Source organism: Mustela nivalis, assembly GCF_964662115.1.
Source record: "Mustela nivalis genome assembly, chromosome: 7".
Lineage (NCBI taxonomy): Eukaryota > Metazoa > Chordata > Mammalia > Carnivora > Mustelidae > Mustela > Mustela nivalis.
In genome coordinates, this window is record NC_139026.1 from 60,706,800 (window position 1) to 60,726,757 (window position 19,958).

General features: G+C 38.3%; 1 protein-coding gene across 21 annotated transcripts in view; it reads left to right on the forward strand.

Moving 5' to 3' along the window:
- PLEKHA5 (pleckstrin homology domain containing A5) overlaps positions 1 to 19,958 on the forward strand; it is a 237,422-nt gene that overhangs the window by 73,147 nt on the left and 144,317 nt on the right. Inside the window, exon 1 of one of the 21 annotated variants that reach the window (XM_082740619.1) lies at positions 9,871 to 10,009. The exons of 19 other annotated variants lie outside the window; for them this stretch is intronic. The gene's annotated coding sequence lies outside the window, so the exon portion shown is untranslated. Of the gene's footprint in view, positions 1 to 9,870; positions 10,010 to 19,958 lie in introns of those variants that run through there. One more of the 21 variants, XM_082740616.1, reaches the window with a different exon arrangement.

Genomic DNA, 19,958 nt, shown 5'->3' on the forward strand with positions numbered 1-19,958 from the left:
TTAAGCAAGTTCTGTTTAGTTAGCTAAGCACAGAATTATGAAAAATTAGTTAAATACTGGGAAGACCGTAAATGAAATTAGTAAGAATAGAAAATAGTTGGGCGCCTGGGTGGCTCAGTGGGTTAAGCCACTGCCTTCGGCTCAGGTCATGATCTCGGGGTCCTGGGATCAAATCCCGCATCGGGCTCTCTGCTCAGCAGGGGGCCTGCTTCCCTTCCTCTCTCTGCCTGCCTCTGCCTACTTGTGATCTCTCTCTGTCAAATAAATAGATAAAATCTTAAAAAAAAAAAAAAAGAATAGAAAATAATTTACTCTCAGTAAAATTGGTAATACTAATCATTAACAAGTAAAATAACCTATTATAGGTTATTACCTATAATACCTATTATAGGTTTAATCAAACCTGTTATAGGTTTAATAACCTATTAAAGTTGGCCAAAGATATGTGTTACTTAACTCTAAAGAGTAGAGAAGATTGTCATAGCATTCTACTTCATTGATACTCTAGGTTAGGGTTTGGCAACAGTGGCCTGTGGACCAAATCCAGCATGCTACCTGTTTTTATAAATAAAGTTTTATTAGAACACAGCCATATTCCTCTGTTTCCACATTGTGACTGCTTTCCTATTGGAGCAGCAGAGGCAGTAGTTTTGTGACAAAGACTGTGCACAAAGTCTAAAATATTTACTGTTCTTTGAAGAGTAAGTTTATTGATGCCTACTCTAGATTTTAGACTTTTAAATACAAAACTAGGTTTTAGAATGTTGATGAGATGCATAAATCTAAGGATAGTAGCTTGTAAGTGAACTTTTAAACATAAGAGAGAGTGCAATGTTAACTTTCTAATTTTTTTAGAAAAAAGTTATATTAATTAGAAGAGGGAGGGACAGAATATTGTAGGATTTGCAAGAATAATGCTTCATTAGGCAAGACTTTGCTTATTAAGAAAATTCACAAGCTTCGAATAGGGCCCATGTGGGAACACATGAAGCCAGCATTTGAAAAGCAAATGTGAACATTATATTGACTGAATTAGATTATTGTGAAAAAACAATTTAAACATTTTAATTTGTTTCTTACTCTGAATTAGAGATTAGGAGTTTTGTTATTTACTTCGAAATCTGTTCTGGTTTATGCCTAGAGTTTCGCCTTCGTTGTTGTTATTGTTGTTATTGTTTGTTGTTAACGTGGAAGTACAGTTTTGAGAATAGGCCCATGAGAAATAACCATTTTCTGCCCTTCTGCTGCAGAATGACTTGAGATACAGGTACTTACCAGTCTTCATGATATGCAACAGACAAATTGAGAAGTGAAATTTCCAGATGATTAGCACAAAGTTTAGGGCTCGGTGCTGTATGAGCAAGGAAGGACAAGGAGCTAGGTGCTCACACGCAGGTGTTGAGCAAATCCCAGGGAATATGTATTTCTGATAGTACCACCAGCATATGTCTCCCAACCAGAATGATTTTGTGGTCGTTGTTAAAACCTGCTTTTCTAAACTAGGAAGAAGAATTTATACCGAACAGAGTATACGTTAAGATTATCATATCAGGAGGAAGAGATTTAGAGGTGAAGTTATTTTTGCATTTTAATTTTAGAAAAGTGTGATAGCTACCATTGATTGGGCATTCACGCCATTTCAGGCTTTGTGCTAGGCGCGTTTCAAAAATTGGCTCACCTAATGTTCTCAGTAACTCCATAGGGTAAAAAATAGTGTTATCCTCACTCAGCTCTTGAGTAAAGGGAACCTTGGCGAGTTTAACTTGCCCAAATTCAGTAGTCGGAGTAGGACTCCAACTGGGGACATCTCACTCCAGATGTCTCCATATCACACTGCCAGCCCGTAAAGCTGTCATCTTGTTCCCAGCTCCTATTATTTCCCTTCCATTTTCTTTTCTTTTCCTCCCACCCCTTCTTCCCTTTCCCATTTCCCTTCTCTTTTTTTATTGTTAATTACATAACTAACACATGGTATCAAAACAATTTAGCACAAACGGTGTAAAGTAAAAAATGCATGTAAAGTAAAAAATGAAAGTAGCCTTTATCCGTACTATTAACATTTGCTCTTCTCTTCCCTGCTTCCTTTACCCAAGATAATAGATGTACCTCATAGATGTTTTCCATGACAGGACACACAGTTCTTTCTCACCTATTATGTTTAACAGCTGCGTGACCTGTTCCACAGTCCAGAAGTTAACTTATGTAGCCCTTTTTATTGATTATTCTCTTGACTTTTGGCATCTTGTTTTCTCTCTGTTGTTGTTTGTATAACTTGGCCTAATGAGCATCTGGTGTTTGCCTTGCGTACACTAAATGAGATGACTGAAGTTTATTTCTCAATCTAGAAAGTTTTTAAAAAGCAGTAGTTGCATTCTTTCCATGAGCTTAATGATACTTTGAGTCTAATTTCCTTTTTAAAAAAAAAAATTCTTACTTATTTTTAAAGATTCTATTTATTTATTTGACAGAGAGAGACCACAGATAGGCAGAGAGGCAGGCAGAGAGAGAGGAGGAAGCAGGCTCCCTGCTGAGCAGAGAGCCCGATATGGGTCTTGATCCCAGGACCCTGAGATCATGACCAGAGCCGAAGGCAGAGGCTTAACCCAGTGAGCCACCCAGGCGCTCATGGAGTCTAATTTCTTGAATGGGATTTTGTTTCTCAGTCATGAGGTCTTGTTGATCCTTTCTTACACTCCTTTTTTTTCTATTCTCAGTTATCAGCACATTATAATTTATATGTTGGTGATAACATTTAAAAATTTAGGAATGAGCTATCTCAATCAAAAGTTTTAAATTACCACCTACAAGTGACTTAAATTGACTCTTCATAGGTCATTAGAATGTAAATGTATATGGTTACATATATGTAGTGAAAAAAATTGAACCATGAATTATCAGAAAGCAATTTTTCCAAATGAGTGTTAAGATAACAGGGCTCCTGGGTGGCTCATTCAGATAAGCATCTGCCTTGGGCTCAGGTCATGGTCTCAGGGTCCTGGGATCAAGTCCCTCATGGCTCCCTGCACAGCAGGGAATCTGGTTCTCCCACTACCTTTTCCCCCTCTCAAATAAATAAATAAAAATCTTAAAAAAAAAAAAAAGTGTTAAGATACTTAACCTAATTCCTGGTATCATTTTAGTAACTTATTTAAATAAAGTACAAAAATTCTGTGATCATTGTTGATACATTGGAAAATTATGCTTTTTATACAACAGTGATGCTTATTTTGGAAGATACTATTTTAGAAAACTGACTTGTCTAAAATGCGTTAGTACAGAGCATCTACTTCTGTTTAGTAGTAGTATTTATGAAATGAGGGAAGGGATAGTTGGATAGGAGAGAGGAAGGAAAAAAATCGAGAAAGTTGTCTATTTGCTAGTACAACAATGTTAATGATTATAATAGAACTGTGAAGAATAGCCATTAACATATCTAGCTGGAAGAATGCCTAACAAAGCAAGGAAACCTGCCCCTGTGTGCCCTCTTTTTTTAGATGAGTGTGACTTAGAAGGGAGGCACTGTGGCAGAGCAGGAAAAAAACAAGCCTTCTCTTTTATCCCTTCCTTCATTTTCTGGGCAGTGCAGCCCTGGATGACATCTGTGTGTTTTCACCTTTCCTCATACTAATGTGAATAGCAGAATCCACCGGACAGTGTTCTCGTGCAAGAGAAGGCTCAGTCATATAGGGCCATACCTGCAGGGATTCTCAACAAGTGGTTGTTGGGACCGTGTTGCTGCTGAAGCTGCGACCCTGGCTGAGGGGTTTTTAGCTTTTCTTCTGTCGGTGATTTTCTTCATTTATTTTATGAAAATCACTTAGAGTAGTGGTTTCGGGGTGTTTATAATTAATGGGGTGAGAAAATTAGCAGAATGGGCTTTTGGGATGCCAAAATTGATTAATGAAACTGACTGGAAATTTTTAAAACCTTGTTTGTTGGTTGCAATCAATCAAGAATTTGGTCAAGTCCTGAGAGCCAACTAGTCTTATTACCTCTAGAAATGAATATACCCCTTGCCGAATGTCCCCCCTTCCCTACCCTTTGGCAGAGACCGCAGTCTTATCTACTGACTCCACGTTGCTCTTTGAAAGTTGAGAACCTCCTTGTTCTGGTCTTACTCACCTTCTTGACAACATTCAGCATAGTTCGTCGACATGTTTTTTCCCCTTGGCTTCTGTGACATCATGTACTTCGGGATTTCTTGCTGCTTTTCTGGGTACTCCTTTACTGGCTGTTTTCCTTCGCTGTAGCCATTCTGCTCTCACTTGCATTCTTCAGGTATACCAGTGAAATTCACTTTGGAGGATCTTGCTTATTCCCACCTCAGGGCCTTGGCACTAACCTTTTCCCTCGGCCTGGCTTTTTGCTCCCTTCCTACTTTTTGAATGAGGCTTGCCCTGACCCACGTTATCCTAGCCACATCCCTGACCTCTTCTTTTGTTCATAGCATTTGCCTCTTCTATCATATACATAGTTTATTTATTTATTATGTTTGTCTAGCTTCTCTGATAGAGTATAAGCTCCGTGAGGACAAGGATCTGGATTTTGTGTTTGTTTTGTTTTGTTTTTCCCACAGACACACCAAGTACCTAGCACAAGGCCATAGTAGGCAGTGTTGATGGATGAGAGCACAGTATTCTCTTTAGGGTCACCTCGTTGACTTCCAAGGCTCTTTGCACACCATATGCACAAATACTTTTACAGCTCCCACCTAGACCTTTTCCCACGTCTCTGCTCACTGACCTCTCCACATAGTTTCTATTAGACAGAATAGAAAAACAAAAACCTTGCCGGCATCCCTAATTTCCCTCTCACCTTCACTCGCCCTTCTTCCTTCCTCTCCAGTCTATCAGTAGGCCCTCTTGACCCCTCCTTTTCAGAAAGTATCCCTGATCATCTGTGCCACTGTCTCTCTCACCCAGACAGTAACAGCAGCTTCTCAACTTCTCCTCTCCTTCTACCTTTGACCCACTACAATCCATTTTCCACACTGTAGCCAGAGACGACATCTTAAAATATAAAACTGCAAAACAGATCATACCACAGTCTTGCATTGGCTTCCACAGCACTTAGAGAAAAACCCAGAGTCCCTTCTCTGGCTTCTAAATCCAACACTAGTTGACCCACTGCCTCTCAGACTTCGTCTCTTCACCGTTGTTGCCTCAGCCCCACCACATGTGGTCACTAGAGGCCTTCCTCCTCCTCTTCAGATGTGCTAACAGTGAAGCCTTGGGACTAACTGCCAGTGTTCAAGCTGGCTTAATGCTGCCTCTTTGGGTCTCTTGACTCTGTCACCAGCCCATCTTCTTTGTATAACCCTGTCCCCACCATCGTCTATATTTTTGACTGAGTCTTTTCCCTCATGAGACTGTGAGCTCTGTGAGAAGTCTGTACTTGGTCCCACTGTATCCCTAACATGTACAGCAGTGTCTGATAAAGTTGATGCTCACTAAATACTTGTAGACTGAATGAATAAATGAACAAAAGGGAACAAATTGTTTTTTAAGAGTTATAAATTTCTGTGATACTTAATATTTTAACCAACTAAGAATATCCTTAGGTTGGATGGGGGAAAAATACTACTGATTTTGGGGAAGAGATAATAAGAAATACTGGTCTGGGGGCACCTGGGTGGCTCAGTGGGTTAATAAGCCTCTACCTTCGGCTCAGGTCATGATCTCAGGGTCCTGGGATCGAGTCCCACATCAGGCTCCTTGGTCAGCTGGGAGCTTGCTTCCCCCTCTCTCTCTGTCTGCTAGTGATTTCTGTCTGTCAAATAAATAAATACAATCTTAAAAAAAAAAAAAAAGAAATACTGGTCTGTTCCTTATTAGAAAATAGGAAGTAATCCTGCCCCACCCTCCTTTTTTCTTTTCTTGTTTACAATACAGTATTTTAAAAATACTCTTCTCTTACATCTTTATACAGAAGCAAAATTGTTTTGTGTTTACTTTTGTTTTTTTAGTAAAACACAAGAGATTTTCTTATAGTCTAGCATTGTCTATAGCAAAAGACCATTTGAATGCCAAAATAATGTATCATTAGGTCTATTCATTATCTTGCCACATGCAAAGTAGATGCTAAGGGCTTATCACTGCAATAAAAGTCACTAGGATATTTAAGTTTATTGTACAAAATATGTTTTAAATTTTACAGGTTTTTTCAACAAGTTCTTATACAAAATGTATGCCTTTGCCCAAGATTCTTATTAATATATGCTCCTGGGACTCTTTTTACTTATTATTTCTATGTCATTGTACAGTTCTTGGGGCTCACTTTCTTGGTATATACATTTGAAAAGAATTCATAATTTCATTATATTAAGAATGAATATTTTTTAAAAAGCAAAGTGCTTCTACTTTTTAAAAATACAATCTCAACCAGTAGTTGAAAGGCTCCTGTTAATTGTTTGGGTAAAATACCATCTGAGGGTCTCTGAGTTCTGAGAACGCAGTAAACAATAAATAGGAATCTTTTGCCAACGAGTTGTGTAGCGTCAGTACTCCGTGATTATTTCTGGGTCCATCTCACCCCCTGCATTAGTGAGTGCCTGGAACAGTGGCTCTTCCCCAAAGAAACTCAAAATCCTGTGGAGAGCTCATAATGTCTGGCCCTACCCTGGTCATACTGAAAGCCTTCTGGACCCTGAATGTGTGTGCCTGAGTTCTTTTTCAGCCACACAAATGATTCTGTTGTGAGCTATGGTAAAAAACAAAGTGACGACAGATCACAGTCTAATAAGGCTTGTGTCCTCAATTCCATTCTCCCTCCTCCCGTTTCCTCCTTGTGGTTCAGTATTCAGTGAATGAATACTGAATACTGAATGAGTATGTTTGGTCTAGGAGTGATCCATCTACCCTCCTGTGTCTGCGTGCAATGCAATGCACCAGACTGTGGAAGTCTTCACAGATTACTCACTTGTCGTAGAAATAGATTGGATCTTTTGTTGAATTTTTACAAATTCATTCATTCTTATCACAGTAGCTTTCGGGAAACATTTTTTCAAATTTTGTAGGTAGAAAAAGGGTAAGCAAGCAAATTAAAGAATGAGTGGTGAGAGATAAAGATGGGGGGGGAAGGACCTCTAATTAAGATCAAAGGTAAATGTAATTACAAGATGACCTCAATTTTAAATCAGAATGCCAAAGTTGAATGTTTAAGAGAGAGATCATTCGGGTTAAAGACCTATTAAGTGATATGGAAGAAGTCAAAACGTGAGTTAAAAAAATGGATGTGCTATGACAATGTGCTGGAATTAATGCCTCTTTTTACCTAATTTCCTATCTGCCTCTCTTTCCAAAGTTATCTCCTCCATTCAGCTGTTGAGCACTTGACCCTAACTCCTCATTATCCAGGATGGAAAGCCCTTGCCATCTGCTTCCAAATTCTATCTCCCTGAATATTAGCTTATGTTTTCTCTTTTCTCTGCTCCCAGTTTTGACAGCCTACACTTCTTTTTTTTTTTTTTTAAGATTTTATTTATTTATTTGACAGAGAGAGATCACAAGTAGACAGAGAGGCAGGCAGAGAGAGAGAGAGGGAAGCAGACTCCCTGCTGAGCAGAAAGCCTGATGCGGGGCTCGATCCCAGGACCCTGAGATCATGACCTGAGCCGAAGGCAGCGGCTTAACCCACTGAGCCACCCAGGCGCCCCGACAGCCTACACTTCTTCGCATTGCTCACACCAGTGCCACAATTCTCTAGTCCCCACACCACTCCCCAGTCCTCTCCAGCCCTATTCGTCTGCCTCCAGCCTGGCTGTTTCCTCTTCCCTGCCTCTTCTTTCTGGTCCAGATCCTCCGTGTTCATCTACAGCATTTCAAAAAGGTCACCCCTCCCGGAATCTTCTCTAAATTTTCCTCATCAAAATGCTCTCTCTCGTCCCTCTAAACTCGCCAGTGCAGCAGACCATCTGTGTCTCCTTTGCTGTGATCATCATCTATTAGTGTCAAGTACTCTGTCCCATGGTCCGTACCTTGTTTCTGTCTCCACTGTGCATTGCCTTGCACCATGCTCGTATAGAACATGTTCTCAGTAAATATTTGTGGATCAGAAATAGATGTGGTTTCACTGTAGAACTTTCCTTTCTCCTTCCGAGAGCATAGCTTTCTAGAAATTGTTTTTATGGACTCCTCACCCTGACACACATTGTACACAAAAGTTATTAGACTTAGCAGTACACAAAACGCATACATGTTGACACTTTCTGTTTGATACTTTGTATGACTCTTGGTATTTGCTTTTTATTCTGTGCTGCTTTTTGTACTGGGCACTTTTTTTGAGAGAGAGAGAGAGAATGCTTATATAGCATGCATTACTTGCAGACCTTGCAGTTCAACCTACCTAGCACTCATTGGCAGTGGGAGTGATGAGTTGCTTTGGTAGCATGCTAAAGAAAATGATATGTGTTGGTAGCTTTCTTTGAACTGAACACCTTTTTTGGGGTGGGGGAAGGTGTTGGAATTAGGTAGGTGTGGTTCCATAAACAGTTCTCGTGTTCCTTTTTAACATTTTATTTTTTACAACTTCTCTGAACCTCTTAATGATCTTGTCTCACCATCTAGGAGGGGTCTTATCTTGGCTACTGCCACTGAAGTTGTCTGTTTCTTGTGCCTTCTTATTTTCCCAGGTCTTTCAGATTAATTTGGGGTCAGGAGGGAAGGGGAAGCAAAGCTACTATTCATAAAATGAGACATTTGTGTGTGAGGTACTTAAGTATTTAATGATGGGGAAGTGTAGAAGCAATCAAGGCTGGTTGTGAAGAAAGAAAAATCATAAGTTAGTGTATGGACCCAGATAAAGATGTATTAGCCCCACTCTGCCTGTGGTTTGCTCTCCCAAGCTTGTAGTGTGTCAGCTGTCTGACCACTTTCTATTTTTGTTTGTCTGTCCAAGGTGAAAATGGGAAGTGGATTTGTGAGAATTGTCTGCATGCTTTTGGTGGGGCTATATTTGCCGTGCTGGATTTTTTTTTTTCTTTTTTCCTGAAAGATTTAAATAGTCACCATGAGCTTCTTGACAGTATTTCCATCATGCCAAATGATATGCCTTTGCAGCAACTTACTCAGCATACCAGGCAAATTAGTTATTTGATTACATAAACATACATATGCAAACTATTTTGTTGATTTGTCTGTGTGGTATTTTTGCAAAAAATTGTTCTTAAAAATGCAAAAAATCTATTAATCCTATTTATAACTTTATCAACATTTGGGTGAGGCCTGTTATTATATAAATGTATATTCTATTATATAATGTATAATCTGTTGGTGAGAAAAATCTGTACTTCTATATTTTGAAGTTAGTAGACATACTTAATAAAGATACTGAACATTTCAGTTTATTGATGTTTACTAATATTTCCAAAGGAAAAATAGGAATACTACTAGATAGTTTCAGATTGTTTTATTTGGTGAATAACCAGGAGTACAGAATAAGAGGTTAAAAAGTGAAATATAAATGGCTTATGGTTTGCCTAAATCATCAGTGGTCACATTTACTTTTGGGGGTCATATCCTGCATGCCTTGATATTTCCAGTGTTTTGAGAAATACCTATGTTGACATAGTAAATGAAATATTGAAACCCGGGGATTGGGGGGGGGGGTTGTTATAGTACAGAAATAATTATTTCCAGGCACATCGAGTTAAATGAACCACAAAAATCACAAAGTCAAAAACAAATCAATTATCATTTGGTGGTTCCGTTTAGTTTATGGCAGTTAATGATCTTCGATTGAATTTGCAGCTCTCTGGGTCTGTTTGGAAGTAGGCCATCACATGCTGAGATGAAATACCAAGTCATTTAAATTAGATACCGAGCATGCTCATAGGAAGTACTTACTCTTGGAGACTGCAGTGAGGTTCAGTTTTCTTCTAGGGGGAAGAGCAGGAAAGAGCTCACAGTGTGCCCTTTTGTCATCATTCTGTCAGAGGGCATATAATTTGTCTTTGGAAACCAGAAGCCTGAGACAAAAAGAAGAATGCAGGTTTTTAGCAAAAGGCTATTTGGTGAGTTAATTAGCTGTTTTATTCTATTTTATAATTCCTTGTAAGGCTGTGTCTTTTATCTGCTGCCTGTTTTGTACTAAGCTGAAGCTTTATGTAGCAAGTAACTTAGCTGAGATTGGGAGAAAATTGTTTCTGCTGCCCAGATCTCACTCTTTTGAAATATTTTCAGGACATTTCTGAGGTGACAAGTTCATAAATTGCTATGATGATACTCCTTCGTGTTCTGCACAAATTTCATTTGCTCACTGGTGCTGAATAATGCTGGCAGAATTGTGTGCTCAGGGAGCTCAGGATTTGTCTGTTTGGACAGTTCAGCATTTTTGTTCTTGTATTTTGATGAAATTATAATTTTTACTTTCACATTTCTACACTTTATCTTAAAAAGTAGCGGATAAGAGTTATTTAGCATAAAACAAGAATTTTTGAAAGAAAATGAGAGGATATAATATACTGTATGTATATATTTTTATATAGATGATACAGAAATCAGTTGGCTTTATAATATAACTGGTCATTTACAGTACCCAAAAATAAAATGAGATTGACAATACTTAGTGAAATATGTTCCAGTTATACAGTATTCATATTTAGAATCCATTCTGTTTTTAGTTGTTGAAGTAGCTATGTAAGTGTTTGGAGTATAATAATAGTTTTGCCATTTTGGGCTCTTCTCACTTGAGCTCATATTATGGTGATTGCTAGGAAATGTTTTATGGTTGTTTTTGTTATCCAAGTGCTTATGTTTTATCATGAACTTAAAGGGGGAAGTTGTTATGCATTTTTTCCATATTATGTTCTAATAGTATCAAATAATATTTAAAGTCTATAAATTATTATGTCATAATGAACATGATTTTGATTTCTATTTATCATAGATAAACTTGGCAGACAACTCTTAAGGGTATTCTGGAAATTAAAATTATATATTCTGCATGAGACAAATTATTACATGTTTTAAAGATTTGAAGAAAAGGCATAAAATTACCAAATTTATTTCCTTGAGGAAAATCATGTTTATTAGTAAATGTCAGGTAGGGAATTTGAGGTATAGAAGGTGTTTTAAAGAGTTCTAGAAAAACAATGTGGTGGGGTGGGAGGACTAGGAAGAGAATACTAAAGACTTAGTGCCTTCAAAAATGCCAGGCAATTATGTGATGCTTTCCTGAAATATCTTTATTTTGTGAACTGCCCCCACTATGCCATTTTCCAGGATTGGCACATGTGAAGGAGGTGGGTGTATACTTAAGCTCGTATATTCATGAAAAGGGAGGGTTACCAGTTAAAGATGACGATTAAGTGACAATATTCAAGAAATCTGTTCCACTTTTACATTCTGACTCAACTTGTGCGACCTTGGGCAGCATGCACACTCTGTTTATTTCCACTTATTTTTAGTATAGTACTTTACTGTGGTAATAATAGGAGGCTCATTTAAGATTTCTAAAGTAATAAGATTATTTCTTGGACTATTGCAAAGATTCATGAGGGCTGTAAGCTATTCACAGAGAGCTACTGTGGGGAAAATCCAAACAAGTATTGCTTTTACAGAATCCTATCGAATGTTTCCTTTTCTAATTAGTATTTCGGGGGTACCTGGCTGGCTAATTCCGTGGTGGAGCATGTGAATGGTATAGAGTCTACTTAAAAATAGTATCTTTTAGGGGCACCTGGGCTCAGGTCTTGATCCCAGGACTCTGGGATCAAGCCCTGCACTGGGCTCTCTGCTTAGTGGGAAGCCTGCTTCTCCTTCTCCCTCTCCACTCCTCCTGCTTGTGTTCCCTCTCTCGCTGTCTCTCCCTCAATCAAGTAAGTAAGTAAAATATTTAAAATATTTAATAATAATAATAATAATAATAATATCTTTTAAAAATATTTTAAATGTGTAAGTCCTCTGTGGTCTTTGGAACTACTTTGCTAATACATATTTACCCTAGTCTGTAAATAATCATGAAATTTCCGTGGCAGAATTACACTTCACACTATTTTCTTTTACGTATTTGGCCCCATTTGCCTCTAATCATAGACCTTCATAGGTCTTCAAGAAGAGAGAAATTGATAATGAACTGAAGTCTGTTAAAGAAAAATAGAGAGAAATATTGTGAAAGGGGGGAAATATGATAAGAAGAACGACTGATAACAAGGATTTCTTTGCCAGGTTCTACAGGTGAAGCACATACCAGTATATCTTGTTCATTTCCAAATCGTCTACTCACTTACTTAACATCTACCAATTAAGGATAATTTAGTTCCTTAACATTCGTGAAGTTCAGTAGTGCTTAAAGATCCCAAGTGGTCTTACCTGAAAATGGGTTCGAGGGTCAAGTAAGTTTGGGGAATAATGGGCCGTAAAGGCTTGTTTAGAGCAGAACTTCTTGGCCTTTAACATCTTATTAAATTTTATTCTAGAACTTAACTTTCTCTGAAATATGGTTTACTTTTGAAAAGAAAAGCCAATATATGGTGTAAATACTTATATTAAATAATTACAAATATGAACACTTAACCTTATAAATACATGGATAAGTGGAAGAAGTACGGGTTTGCTTCGATCTTCTAGGAAATTGCCTCAGTTCTTTTCTCATTTTACATTTAGAAGAACAGTTTTAGAAATACAATGTAAATGTCCAGTTAGAGGTATGATTAGATTTGGAACAGTATGAGTGACGTAAGCTGAATTGACATTTTTGAAAGCCCCAAACACTAAAAGTATAAGCAATAAACAACACTGTATGAGGGATTTGGTGGGGGTCAATATGACCCAGTAAAGATCTTGATAATTCTCAAAAGTTTTCATCCATTTTCTTAAAGTTACTCCTAGATTACTCTTATAGAGAAACAAATCAATTTTTTAAATACGGTTTGTAATGGTAAATTAGTAGGATATGTAATCTGGTGGGCCTGGGTTCTAATCTAGCTTTGCCACTTGTGACTTGAGGCAAGTATCTTCTTTTCTGCTTTCTGTGTTTTCAGCAGTAAACAGAAACATCAGTGTTTGTCTTTTAGATTATGAGTATTTAATTTTATATAGAGAACCCAACATGTTACTCACAGAGCGTTCAATAAATGCTTGTCTCCTTACTACCCCTTCCAAACAATTAATGTTTTTTTCTGTATTAAATTTTTTTCAAAATATTACTTATTCTACTTTAAATACCTGACTCACAGAAGTATACTGATTTATAAATAATAATATACTTGGTCTTTCTTTATGTGACTTTTTTTTTTCTTTTCTTTTCTTTATTTTTTCTTGAGTAGGCTCCATGCTCAGCATGGATCCCAGTGTGGGGCTTGAACACATGACCTGAGATAGAGACTTGAGTTGACATCAAGAGTCTGACGCTTAACCCACTGAGCCACTCAGGTGCCCCTATAACTTATTTTTTTTTTTTTAAGATTTTATTTATTTATTTATTTGACAGAGATCACAAGTAGGCAGAGAGAGGGGGGGGGGAAGCAGGCTCCCTGCTAAGTAGGGAGCCCGATGTGGGGCTCAATCCCAGGACTCTGGGATCATGACCTGAGCCGAAGGCAGAGGCTTAACCCCCTGAGCCACCCAGGCGCCTCTATAATTTATTTTTAAAACCAGAACGTAGGGGCACTTGGGTGGCTCAGTGGGTTAAGTGTCCAAGTCTTGATTTGGACTCAGCTTGTGATCTCAGGGATCATGAGATAAACGCTGTGTGGGGCTCCATGTGCCTAATATTCTCTCTCACTCCCTCTGCTCCTCTCCCATACTCTAAATAAATTAATACAGAATATATACATGATTAAATATTGAAAGAGTCTCACCTGCTTAGCCAACTTTTCTAATAATTTCTAAATACCTATGTGTTTCAGCTGTGTTTGGCCTTGTAGACAAAATGATGAATATTTAGGCTAAAGAAATACCTCAGATTTGTTCATATTACTATACAATGTTATTATAAATAAAATCACATTTAGTGAAAGATGAACTCTTAAATTAGTGGAAACCCAACAGTGCCTGGTATATAATTGGCATGCACTAAATGTTTATTGAATTAAGTTTTTTTTCTTTTTTATGTTTTTCAATCTATATCAATACCACCATTTAAAAAGTTATATTTTCTTCTCCCTCTGCCTCTGCCTGCCATTCTGTCTGCCTGTACTCTCTCTCTCTGATAAATAAATAAAATCTTAAAAAAAAAAAAAAAAAAAGGGACGCCTGGGTGGCTCAGTTGGTTGAGCAGCTGCCTTCGGCTCGGGTCATGATCCCAGCGTCCTGGGATCGAGTCCCACATTGGGCTCCTTGCTCGGCGGGGAGCCTGCTTCTCCCTCTGCCTCTGCCTGCCATTCTGTCTGCCTGTGCTCTCTCTCTCTGATAAATAAATAAAATCTTAAAAAAAAAAAAAAAGTTATATTTTCTGTTTCTGTGTCCTCTACTTTTATGAAGATTGCTGTTCTTTAAAAACAAAACCCTTTTTATACCATTAGAACTTAAGAAACACATTAAAATTACTAGACCCCATACCATAATCTTCATAAGTGAGCAGATAATATGAGGTAACAGGGACTTTTTTCTTTTAAGCTGTAAATAATTCTTCATTGACCTTGATAGAATTTTATAATTACTTATACCCCAGAACTCTGGAACTGTATGGCTCATCCATTGAAAATATGGTGAAGTCTGGCCTATTGTAGCCCTGGCCTATTGTAGCAGGATTGCTCAGCTGTTAGAGATTGAATGGGTGCATAGGTCGGCATTGCAAAGGTACCTCAAATACTGTGTCATTGGGGCCGTGTCCGTCATACGTTAGCTTCTGTCTAATACCGTTCTATCAGTGGCTTTTTGGCAAATTCAAGGTCAGCTAGCTGGTTTGATATAAGACTACTTTATTTTAATGAGCTCTCAGGGGTATCAGTGATTTAAGACAGGTACATCAAAAGTATATATACAGTGGCCATTACTTACTCTAACTTGACATAAATTAGCTCTTTAATTAGGCCATTAATAGATGGCCACTAAACAAATACCCAGCAAATTGTTGTGTCTTTAACCTCTGTCTGTCATTTCCTCAGTGTTTTGTTGATGGTGCCGAGATTCCTGCTCGATTTAACATTGTCTTGAACTTGCATCCGCAATCTCTTAGTTGTCGCTTCTGACTTACTGGTTCTTTTCTCATTTAGTTTCTTAGCAACCTTTTCTCAAGTCCTCTCTTGCATTTATAGCTCATTTAGTCTAGGAATTAGGGTTTAGGGTTTCTGTTCTTTATTTCTGCTGTTTCTCCACATTATTCCTGGACTTTCACATCCAGATCTTCGCCAGCACCTTTCCTTTTAATACACCACATGTGCAGCATCAGTCCTGCCTAACTCACTCTAAACATGTGCAGTTCCTGGGGCGCTGAGTGGTTCAGTCCTTATGCATCTGCCTTTGGCTCGGGTCATGGTCCCATGGTCCTGGGATCGGGCCCTGTGATGGACTCCCTGCTCAGCCACAGGTCGGCTTCCCCATCTCATCTAAGCCCCTCCCTCTCAAATAAATACTGTCTGTTAAAAAAAAAAAAAAATAGACATTTTCAGTTTCCTGTAACCTAGATTTCCTCAGGTATCTCTGCCGGAGTAATAAAAACAAAGGACCACAGGACGGAATAAAAGTTAAAATAATAACAGTGATAGGAACAACAATAGCCTTATATCATTTCCAAACAGAAAGAGCTTCCTCCCACCCATGTTAAGCTTGATATTAGAATGCCTTTGTTTCCTCCCAGTGATGAACTGTTGGCAAGTTCTTCTTGCCAAATTGTCACAGATTTTCCTTAAAGGGGTTAAGCCTTAAAATGGTTTGAATTACAGTTTATGATAATAACTTCAGAGTGATTTCTCCTCCACAGCTCCTCAGCTCACTGGCCCTGAAATGGATTTGTTAACTTTTTATCTTCCCTGCGGATATGTTGTTTCTTCCCCATTACCCCGAATGCTGCCCGGGAGGTTAAAGAATGGCCATTATTCCCTTAGTTTACTTGAGTCTCAAGCCTTCTGCCTCTTCAGTGAAACACATCAGATTCATATAAAAGTAGAAGATCTGTTGGCTGCTCCCCTTGCCCACCCACTTACTTTAAGGATTTTATGTCTTGATTTTATTTGGGGGAAAAATCGTTTAGGGGTGCCTGGGTGGCTTAGTCGTTAAGTGGCTGCCTCGGCTCAGGTCGTGATCTCAGAGTCTTAGGATCGAGCCCTGTATTCGGCTCCTTTCTCAGTGGGGAGCCTGCTTCTCCCTCTCATACACGTGCTGCCTGTGTTCCCTCTTTTACTGTGTCTTTCTCTGTCAAATAAATAAATAAAAATCTTCAAAAAAAAGGGGGGGGGAGAAAAATGCATCATTTGTTTAGACATCAGCTTAGAGGCTCCTGTTTTGGCTCCTCTGTGAAGTATGAAACCTGCCCAACTGTGGTTTTCCTTGCTGTAATCCAGTGAGTGCACATGTTCTCACATCCTCATTTATTCTTAGAAGGGAGGATACTCTGTTATCTGATGTGGGAGCAAGGACTCCTACCCTGGGCTACTTAGAAACCTCAGATGGGCTGGTTGCTTGACCCCCACAGGATCCTTAGCAGATTCTGTGTCGATCTTGTGTTATCTCTGGGAATGGAGACAGACCGAGTGTCTTAGGAAGCTCTAATGTACAGTCGATGTTGGTTTCGTAAGCCATGTTTACTCCAGTGTAAAGGACTAGACAATGAATATGCAGCACAGACAATCTTTAATGAATAATACATGTGTTCGTAAAATCCTACAAATATTCTGTGATTTTTTTTATTACTGACATTTTGAAGTGTAAGTCTAAAATCTACTTTGTAAAGATAGAAAACCACAAACCACAAGCCCAGAGCACAGGATCTATGCCTTATTTAATACAGATGGCATGTCCCCCTTAGCCATCATTTACCGTGGGCAGTTTTCAATGGAAGAGGTTTATGATTAGGAACCAGGACCTTCTCCTAATCTCCTTAATGTCTGGTACATGGCTTGTCTGCTGTCCAGCACACATCTTGGGGGTTTTTATTTCCCCAGTTGAGATGAACTATGATGGAATTTTTTTTTCCCCCTCTCTGTCAGAAAGAAAGTATGTTTTGAATATAAGCATAAATTTTCCTTGGAGCTATACTTTTTCCTTAAGAATAAATCTCTGAAATTACAGCTTAAGTCAGTGAGAAAGTATGATTTGCCTACTAAAAGCGATTTCATAAGTATTTCAGAAACATATCTTTTCCTTTGAGGACAAGTTGCTTGTGGCAAGAAAAGGAGAATTGCAGCAGTTAACATCTAGCCAGCAAAATCCATCTGGGACATGGATAACTTAATCTTAGTAAATAGCACAAAAATCTCTCTGTATAAACAAGTAGGAAATTACAGGGCAGAGCATGTGGAGACTGGCAACTTAATCAGCATATCTGCTTCCTGGTTCCAGAGACTTTCTCGTTTTTCACTACCTATTCTCTACTTCCCTAAAGAGTTAATAAGGAAGCAAGGATTTCTTCATAACCAAAGAGTTGATCTGTTTGTAGATTTTAACAATGGCATTTGGTAGAATTTACTGCTGTGATTTTAGAGATAAACATGAAGTTTATTCCAGGGAATGCTTCCTAGGGCTTATGGAGGAGGACGACATTATACCCTTTTTCTTTTTTAATACTTAAAAATTATAAAATAGCATTGTAAAAATATTACAGACATAAAAAGCATATGAATTAAGAATGCCCATATACTGTCTAGCATAAGAGGAGAAATGCCAGCACATTTCATAACTGGTATTGTATGTGAACCATTTATTACTGTATTGTACATTTCAGTTACTTTCAGGTAGCTGAGGAGTGATGTAATATTAAATATCTAATTCCTTTCTAATGTTAGGTTTATAGCATATGTTTGTAAATAATTTTAAGAAGAAACAGTTTGTTCAGTTTCACTTTTTTCTTCCTCCAACATTTTGTTTTAACAGATTTGCATCTAGATAGTGTTTTCTTCTTTATGAAAGTGTTCTTAGTAATTGAAGCCACATGATACGATCCGGTAACTAAAACGGTAACTTTTAGCAATATTTGGGGATACTGTCAGGGCTAGGAGAGAACATAGCTGTGAGAGCAGTTTTGGTACGTGAATCAAGTAGACTTCGAATATAAAGAAAAGAAGATAATGGAGAGTTGCATCTTGGCACTTTGTTCTTGAGTCTTGTAAGGACATCTCCCCAACACATACATACCCCTCCAGTGTGTACTGACAATGTCCGAATCCCTGGAACCTGGAAGGTTACCTTATGTAGCAAAGACCACAAAGGTTAAGCTAAGGACTTTGAGATGAGGACCTGGATCATGGGGGCAGGACTAGGTACAATCACCAGTGTCCTTATGGGGGTCGGAGTGGCAGGGGGAGATTTCAACCACAAGAAGAAAAGTCACTGTGACTCTAGAGGCAGAGTTGGAATGATGGGACCACAAGCCAGGGAATGCCAGCAACCACCAGATGCTGGAAGAGGCAAGGAACTGACTCACCGCCAGACCTTCTTTAGGGATTGTGGCCTCCAGCACCTTGATTTTGATCCAGTGAGACAGATTACAGGCTGAATTTCTGGCCTCCAGAACTGTGAGAGAATAAATTTCTGTTGTTTTAAGAACCAAGGCTGTGGTAGTTTATTGCATTTGTCATAGGAAACTAGTAGAACGCCACAGAGCAGATTCATTGGGATCACGCACCTTCCACGTTTGTCATGTCACTCATGAGTCTGTCAGGCTACACAGCTCCTTCTGTCAAACCTGTCACACTATCAGAGAGTGTGTGAGTAATTTTCCAGCAGAGAAAGATCTGTACCAGATACCCAGAGTGTTGGGTATCATTAATCCTACTTAGCCATGGGTCTTCGAGAAATCTCTGTGTGAACATACCTGCCTTGTAAAAAGTGTTTAAAACAGTTGGCTTACAAATTTGAAAACAACACAGAGGGGGAACATTAATTTAAATAAAACAAGTAAGAAAGATGAAGTGTAGAAAAATTGTGATAGGAAAAAAAATGAAGCCAGGAGAGAGTTTGAATAAATCAACTTACTTCTACAGACCTTCGATTCTTGACATGAGAACCAGGCCTACTATTAGGAGTCCATGTGAGGATTAAGTAGAAAATTGTAAAGTGCTGCTCACATTTTAAGTTGTTTTATAATTGCTGTTACCATGTTATACCCCCTGACCACAGTGTTTGCTAATTGAATTCTCAGAAGTTAGAGTTCTTTTTTGTCTCTATAAATGCATTACAAAACATTTTGCAAATCATATATCTGATAAGAGACTTGTGATTAGAATATATTTTTTGAACACTCCTATACCTCAACAATGAAAAGACAAATAACCCAATTTAAAAATGGGCAAAAGATCGAAATAAACACTTTGCCAAAGAACATTTAAGTACTTGAAAGATGATAAACATCGTTAGCCATCAGAGAAATATAAATCAAATCCATAATGAACTATCCCTTCAAACCCACCAGGGTGGCTATAATCAAAAAGATGGGCAATAGTACATGTTGGCAATGATATGAAAAACTACAGCTCTCCTCTATTGCTGGTGGGAATGTAAAACAATGCAGCTGCTTTGGAAAACAGTTTGATAGTTCCTTAGAGTAACATAGAGTTACCAAATGACCAGGCAGTTCCACTCCTGGGTATCTGCACATGCAAAACATGTTTGTGAACATTCGTAGCAGCATATTTTTCATTATAGCTAGAAAGTGGAAACAACTCAAATGACAACCAACTAAAAAATGGACAAATAAAATGCATTCTATCCATACAATGCAGTATCTGTCCATACAAAGGAATATCAGTGACAGAGAAATTAAGTGTTTATCCATGCTACAATATGAATGAACCTTGAAAACCTTGTGCTAAGACAAAGAAACCATTCACAAAGGACCATTATATTATACGGTTCCACTTACAT